An 8,328-nucleotide genomic window follows, 5' to 3' on the forward strand; every position below is an offset into this window, starting at 1 on the left:
GGGTGATTTTCGGGCCACTAGTTCAATCGTTCGGTTCAAATAGATAGACCGTTTCAAATTAAAAAAAAAATTAAAATAAAAATGGCCAAAAATAATTGTTCAGGTCGAATGGGTTGATGGTTCAATTACCTGGGTTAAGAGTGAAACGAAACTAGTTGCTTGGATGGTTTTCAAGTTGAATGGTCTGATCGTGTGGATCAATGGCAATTCAAACACACTTGCTTATTCAACTATTCCATTTTTACATTCACATTTGACAATTGGGATCCAAGAGTTGTATTATCCATATGTGGATTAGGAATGGCAATTTTCATCATCCCCATTGAGTACCAGGCCTCCCCAACCCCATTGTATTGGGGATAGATACTGCCTTCACGGGGCAGGGATGGGGATGGGGAGTGGAGTCCCCACCCCCAACCCATAATATATATAATATTATTTATATTAAATAGATATTATATATCAAAATATATTTAAAATATTATTATGTTTTAAAAAATTTCTTCATTTTAGGTAAATTTATTTTTCAAAAAATATGTTAATTAAAAATTTCTGAGAATTTAAGTTCCTATAAGGAATCTGTCTCCGTCGAGGAACAGGGATAGAGATGGCTTTTATCCTCCATGAGGATCAAAGTCGGGGATGGAGAATATGATCACCACCCTTGACCCACCCCATTGCCATTCCTAGTGTGGATGCACAGTGTGGGTCCTAAGTGAACACGCCAATGTATATACAATGGGGTATGGGCTTGACTTAAATGACCAATCATGAATGAACATGCCAAGTGTTTTGTACACATGTCGTGATTGGTCACTTAGCTAGGTTCTTACATTTGTGTTCATAGTAGATCATATGCCCCCGTGGGCCGTGGCTCCCGTGAATCTATTCTATTTCTCGATGAAAATTGTAAAAGCCATATACAAATCTACCCAAGTTTATCTTTGTCCGTTGTTGCTTTGATTTATTGTTACCTAGATGCCCATCCCCAATTAGTCCTTCAGCTTGATCTCTGTTAGTAAAAAGTTGACCTCCATTCCCGATCCTTGATGTCAAGGACATGAATCCTTATTTTTTTTTTCAATTAAAAGTTTTGGGGGGAAGATTTATTTAAAATAAAGAAAATAATTAAAATCTAAATAATAACATAATATAATATAAATAATATTACATATTTAATATATATAATCAGGGTTGGGGCGGGGCAAGAGCTTTCATCCCCATCTTTGTTACTGTTCTTGTCAAGGCAATCTCCATCCCTGACCTAATTAGGTTAGGAAGGTTGGGTACTAGTGGGGAAGGAAAAATTGCCTACCCTAACAAATTATAGCCTTTTTTTTGTTAGGGGATATTTAACCAATAATAATGCCCCATGTCAGCCATCAAGTATATTCCCTATAGGGGTGCAAATAGGATTGGATTCGATTAGGTTGATATCAACCCTAACCCAACCCAAGCTATGGAACCCTCAACCCTAATCCTTTCTTGTTGGGTTGGGATTGACCCATCTCTCTACCTCCTTTTGTTCGATGTTCTTATTTCTTAGACTCAATAGTTGAGATCAATTTAATTTTAGCGTTATTAAATGCAAAAGAACATAGTTATCATTGAAAATTTTTTATTTAATTTTAAAATTATTGATTGATATACATATACATATACACATACATGCATACCTATAGATAGATAGGTGCACACATACATATACAAATAAATGAAATGAATAAATAATATACATCTTGTAATGTTTGATGATGCTTTATCTATTCGTAGACATCGTTGTGAATAGGTTTTGGGACTTTTCTTTTTCTGAGTGTAGTGTGCATATTATCTAGATTTGGGGCAAGGGAGGCTAAGTCCTCCCTCTAATAAAATTTTAAGGCCCTCCACCTGGAGTAAAGTTTGGGGATTGAAAAAAAAAGGGTATCCTAGTCCTAAACTGAGTATTAATGAGTGATGAAGGGTGATTTGGCACGACCTAATAGGAAGGGGACATGTAGGCACGATCTGATTGGAGGATAACAATTCAGCCAGGCAAGCCCAATTCGTAACATTCACAGATCGGGTATCCAGCCACCTCGGCTCAAAGCCCGCCTCAGTGTAGAGGCTCCTCGGATATCCAATCTAGTTCAGGACTGAATAATCAAAGTTCCAGCTCGGAGCCAACGATCCGAAGCGTCGTATAACCAACTCCGAAGGCCTCCCCAACAGATCCCGAATCTCCCGATATCATGATAAGAACTCATCACGGTTCTACCTGAATCGGGGGTAGACGATAAGCCTCATCCACGTACTACTCTCCTTCAAGAATGGAACCAACCTTATCTCTATAGCCCAGAGAACCTAGAGCTCTTTCGTGAAGCCCACGACTACTCCAATATATAAAGAATCGAAATCTCAAGTGATTACTCTACTCACTAGCACTCAAGCTCTCAAGCATTCAACTCGCATTCATAGTGTAATTACTGACTTAAGCATCAGAGCGACCTCAATGGGTTAGCTACCCCGGGTTCTCTAATAGACTATTTTGCAAATTGATCCAACTTGTCATCCATTTGGAGTCCGGATCACCCTCCAACTAGGAGTAGTCAGATCGCGCACCATCAATTGGCGCCGCCTGTGGGAAACAACCGAAAGGTCATCCCTATCTCTTTGCAGTTTCAAGCTCAACTTCAACTTCAATGGCATCCTACAACCACACCAGGAAAAGTGTCGAGATGAACACCATCGGGGGGCAAGCTTAGCAACCAACCTTCCCCCAAGCTTCTATAGTGTGCATCGACCAGTTCACCATTCCGCTCACAGCATCTGGAGTCCCATCATTGATTGCACCCTCGAGCACCACACAAGTGAGCGCCCCACTTCCCCTAGGCGCAACTTTTTCTGAGCCTTTTGTGGTTCCTCCCGGAGTTAGGCATTCCCAGTTCCACGACCTCGTTCAGTGCATCCAGGCTATACAGATCCAGATGCAGCAGTTTCAGCAGTACCAACAATATTACCTCTACCAGTAGTATCAACATCAGTTCCCTCTACTACAGCCAAACTAGCAGTCGGTCCCACCTCGGCACCCAGGGCCCCATCATGGTCAGAACCCGAATCTTCTTGGGATTAACCAGAGTATCATCCCATCTCCCCATCGAGGCGAAGAGACCTCACAAGTACCGATTCCTCTCACGAGTCAAATCTTGCCCCATGGGAGAAGAGACGACCAACACACTCCACCGGCCTCACAAGGAAATGTCAGAAGTAGGTTTGGAGATAGTCAACCTAATCCGCCTCGGTACTCACAATGAGAGAAAGACGGCTCGGGAGCAGATAACTAGTTGGGGGTTCGAAGTGCGAACTCGAGACAAGGCCTCTTTGCCCCTCGGGATAGCCAGCCCCAAAATTCCTCAAGAAACCAAGATCTACCTCGTGATAGGACCGCAATACCAAATCAAATTGAAGTTAGCAGCACCAACGCCGAGCCGATGAAAAAGCAGCAGTGGAGACGTCGCAAGACACGCCATACTCGGTCAAGAACAGGCCGCCAGCAAAGTCAGGCTAGTGAGAAGGGCAAACCAAAGGGAAGGAAGAAGTGAGCTCGGTGGCTACAAAGACTGCACCTCCACTACTTTGCAGGTCATCTCCTTTATCTCCCAAGCTCTTGGCAACTCCAATGCCAAAAGATTTTAAGATGTCCCCGTTAGACAAGTATGATGGGTCTTTCGATCCTAATGACCATGTAGACTCTTTCCAGCCTCAGATGCACCTAGCTGGGGCTAATGAGTCTTGCATGTGTGTAGCCTTCTCTACTACATTTAAAGGGGTAGTTTGAACTTGGTACCGGAACCTCGTGTCATGCTTAATCAAAAGATGGTCGTAGTTCACCGATTTGTTCACTGCATACTTCATCACCAGCAAAAAGTGTCGTGGTTATCAAGTGCTTCAACAACACTTGCTTGCAAATACCAAACCTCGACCCGGCAGTAAGACTCACCGCAGCCGAGAAAGAAATCACCCACAAAGAGTTTAAATGTCATGTTGTAGCTAATAAACCAAAGAACATCACTGAGTTCCTCAAGTTAGCAGATGAATTCATTGGTACCGAGGAAGAGATCAATCAGAAGGTTGATAACCCACCACTAGAAAAGAGGAAGAGAGAAAATGAAGGGACGAGTAGTGGCAAATAGAAGAGGAAGAAAAGCAAGTCCCCGAGTAGGGGAAGAAACAACTCCAGAAGTCGGTCCCCTTCGCGATCTCGTAAATCAGGTTGGCGCTCTAGGACCCCATCTGTGTAGAGAACGAACTACATGCCCTTGAACAGTAAAAGAGGAGAGATTCTAATGGCCATTAAAGACTCCTCCTTCGTTAAATGGCCTCCCAGGCTAAGGGGAGACCAGCAGCAAGGAACCCAAACGTTTATTGCCACTTTCACCGAGATCACAGGCACGACACAGAGAACTGCATGAATCTTCGCGACGAGATCGAGGAACTCATCTGACGCGGATACTTGAAGAACTTCATCTTACATAAAGAAAGGGGACAAACAGATCGGCAGACACACCGACAGGGGGATCAGAGGAGAAATGCCCCAAAAGCCAACATGTAGAACGAGCAACTGCCACGACAGTTGCCAAAAGAGAGACTAATCTACGGGGTAATTAGCATGATTACCGATGGATCCATCATCGCTGGGTGCACATTGGCAGCCAGGAGGACCTCGGTCTACGAGCTAGAAAATGAAGAGGAAAACCCACCAAAGCAACTTCGGTTTGAAGGACCGATATACTTCACTAAGAACGATGCATGCGGGATCCAGTATTCTCATGACGATGCTCTAGTAGTAAACCTGCGAATCAATGACTTCAAAGTAAAGCGAATATTGGTAGACTCAGGCAACTCGGCTGATATACTCTTCAAGGAGACGTTCAATAAATTACAATTACAACAGAGCGACTTGAAACTGGGAGATACCCCTTTAGTAGGGTTTAGTGTTGAGGAGGTCAAACCTCTTGGGTGAGTCATAGTACCTATAGAAGCCAACACATAGTCGAACATCGTGCGATTTGAGCACACCTTCCTGGTAGTGGCGACTCCCTCCCCCTACAACGCCATAGTAAGTCAGCCCATCACACATGTCCTACGTGTGGTGGTATCCACTTACTATTTGGCGATGAAATTCCCAACTGATTATGAGGTGAGAGTCGTGCGAGGTGACAAGCTCGAGTCGCGCAAATGCTATGTAGCCGCTCTTAAAGGAAAAGTGAAGCTAGCAGAAGATGTAGAGCTCGAGTGACTTACGGAGTACACCAACGAGCGAGCTGCCCTGATAGAGGAGACGGTCCACATACTGGTCTCTGTTGACGAATTGACCAAGACTCTCTAGATCGGTGCCTCGATCAACGAACCACTTCGCTCCCAACTAGTAAGTTTCTTACTCGAAAACTTATATATTTTTGCTTGGTCCACGACATAAATGCTCGGAATTGATTCAAAAATTATAACTCACAAAGTGAACATCGACCCTTTAGTCAGGCCAGTAAGGTAGAAGAAGCTCAACCTTGCCCCAAAATGTTGGAGGGTAGTTGATGAAGAGGTTGGGAAGCTCCTAGCGATAGACTTTATCAGGGAAGTCCATTACTCGATCTGGGTGGCTAACCCGGTTTTGGTGAAAAAGGCCAATGGCAAGTGGCGCATGTGCATCGATTACATCGACCTGAATAGAGCCTGCCCGAAAGATTGCTTCCTACTACCCAAGATCGACCACCTAGTGGATGCGACCTCAAGGCATGAGTTGCTGAGCTTCCTGGATGCCTATTCTAGTTACAACTAGATTAGGATGGATCCTGCTGATGAAGAGAAAACTGCCTTCATAACCGAGCTTGGGTTATACTATTTCAAGGTCATGCCCTTCGAGTTAATAAATGCCGAGGCAACCTTTAAGAGCCTTGTAAATAAGATTTTTGAGCCATTAATCGGCAATAAAATAGAGTGTTATGTTGATGACATGGTCGTGGAAACCCAATTTTTGAATTTTTTATTGAATGGTTTATAAAGTGTTTTCCAAATTTTATGAAGATATAATATGAAGCTAAATCCAAATAAGTGCATATTCGGAGTCACCTCGGGTAAATTTCTTGGCTATATAGTCAACTAATGTGGCATCGAGGCCAACCCGAATAAAATAAAAGCCATACTAGATATGAGACCACCCTTAAAAATAAAAGAGTTTCAGAGGCTAATTGGTCAGATAGCCGCCCTGAGCTGCTTCATGTCCAAGTCGGCAGATCGCTGCCTACCCTTTTTAATGCGATAAAAAAGAGTAAGGACTTTGAATGGGCTAAAGAATTCCAACTTTCCTTTGACGGGCTAAAAAGATACCTAGGTACCACCCCAGTTTTAACCCGACCTGAAGAAGGGGACGTATTAAAACTATACCTTTCTGCAAGCGACTAGGTGGTCAACTCGGTACTAATCAAAGAAATAGATCGTGTCCAACAGCCCATCTACTATGTTAGTAAAATTTTGTAGGACGCAGAAACCAGGTATCTGAAAATCAAGAAATTAGCGTATGCACTGACCATAGCAGCCCAAAAGCTCCACCCGTACTTCCCGGCCCACACTATCGTAATTCTCACCAACAAACCCCTGAGGCAGATCTTGCTCAAACTCGAGGTATCTGGGAGATTGACGAAGTGGTTCATCGAACTGAGCGAGTATGATATCTGGTATGAGCCTTGTCCAACAATAAAAGCTCAAGTCTTGGCTGATTTTGTGGCAGAATGCACATTCAACACAGTGACCCCCGAGCTGATCGAGCTCGACCACATGATGGGAGCTTTGACCAGTGCAGCACCAATCCCGATCAGAGCAAAACTGAATTGGGATGAGGAGCCATGGATCCCCCAATTCGACGGCTCGTCCAACCAGTAGGGGAACAGTGCAGTACTGATACTGTACGACCCAAGCGGAGTGAAACTGGAATATGCTCTCCGGTTCGGATTTGAGGAATCAAACAACGAGGCAGAATACGAAGCATTAGTCATTGGGTTAACCTTAGCAAGGGAAATGAAGGCCAAGCACCTCATTGTATGCAGTGACTCACAACTGGTGAGTACGAAGCTCCCGACCCTACTATGGCAGCTTATTTGGCCAAAGTCAAAGAGATCTTGCACATCTTCGTCTCCTACTTCATCAGACAGATTCCAAGGTCCGAGAATGCTGAGGTCGATGCCCTGTCACGACTAGCCATCACGATCTGCAACACCATGCGAACTGTGACAAGGCTGATGCCTTGTCACGACGCTCAGCATTCTCGAGGGGGGCAGGAGAGGTCGCTCTTGTATCACAAGCGGAACCGTGTTGGGTTGATCCACTCGTGAGTTATCTGCTCCATGGGACCTTACCTATAGAATGTAACACAACCCAGAGGGTAGAACACTAGTCAACTAAACTATGTCATCATAGGCGAACAACTATGTAGGAGGTCTTTCACACTTCCTTACCTACGTTGCTTGCGACCTTCAGAAGCCGAGCAAGTACTTCGTGACACATGAAGGCTTGTGTAGTGGACACTTGGGGGGCAAAGCTCTCGCACAAAAAGCGCTAAGGCAAGGCTACTACTGGCCCACGATGAAGGCAGATGCACTCGAGCTCGTCAAAATATATGATAGGTGCCAGAGGCATGCCAACATTCACCATCAACTCGCTGCTGATCTGAAATACCTCACTAGCCCGTGGCCCTTGCACAGTGGGGAATCGACATCCTCGGTCCTTTCCCCCCAGCAATAGGGTAGAGGAGGTTCTTGGCTATAGCAGTAGATTACTTCACGAAGTGGATGGAAGCCGAACCCTTGGTAGCGATCACAACCCGCAACACACAGAACTTCATATGGAAAAACATAGTATGTCACTTCGGACTACATCGGGTGCTGATATCCGACAATGGGAAATAGTTCAAAGATATTAAGTTTCAAAATTGGTGCTCTGAAATGGGGATCCAACAGATTTTTACCTCGGTGGAACATCCCCAAGCGAATGGGCAAGTAGAGGTCACTAACAGAGCGATACTTCGTGGATTGAAAGCTCGCTTAGCTCGAGCCAAGGGGTTGTGGGTGGACGAATTACCCAGTGTCCTTTGGGCCTACCAAACTACCATTAAGACTACCACATGTGAAACCCCTTTCAACCTCACATACGACATATAAGCGGCGATCCCACTGGAAATCGAGGTGCCCACACTACGGTTGGAGGCTTACGATAAGGAGATGAATGATGACGAACTCCGTACCAACCTAGACCTGATAGAAGAGGTACGAGACTTGGCTTACATTCGAACCACAGCTT

Source organism: Nelumbo lutea, chromosome 1 (assembly GCF_056320005.1).
Source record: "Nelumbo lutea isolate HS-2025 chromosome 1, American lotus-T2T, whole genome shotgun sequence".
NCBI lineage: Eukaryota > Viridiplantae > Streptophyta > Magnoliopsida > Proteales > Nelumbonaceae > Nelumbo > Nelumbo lutea.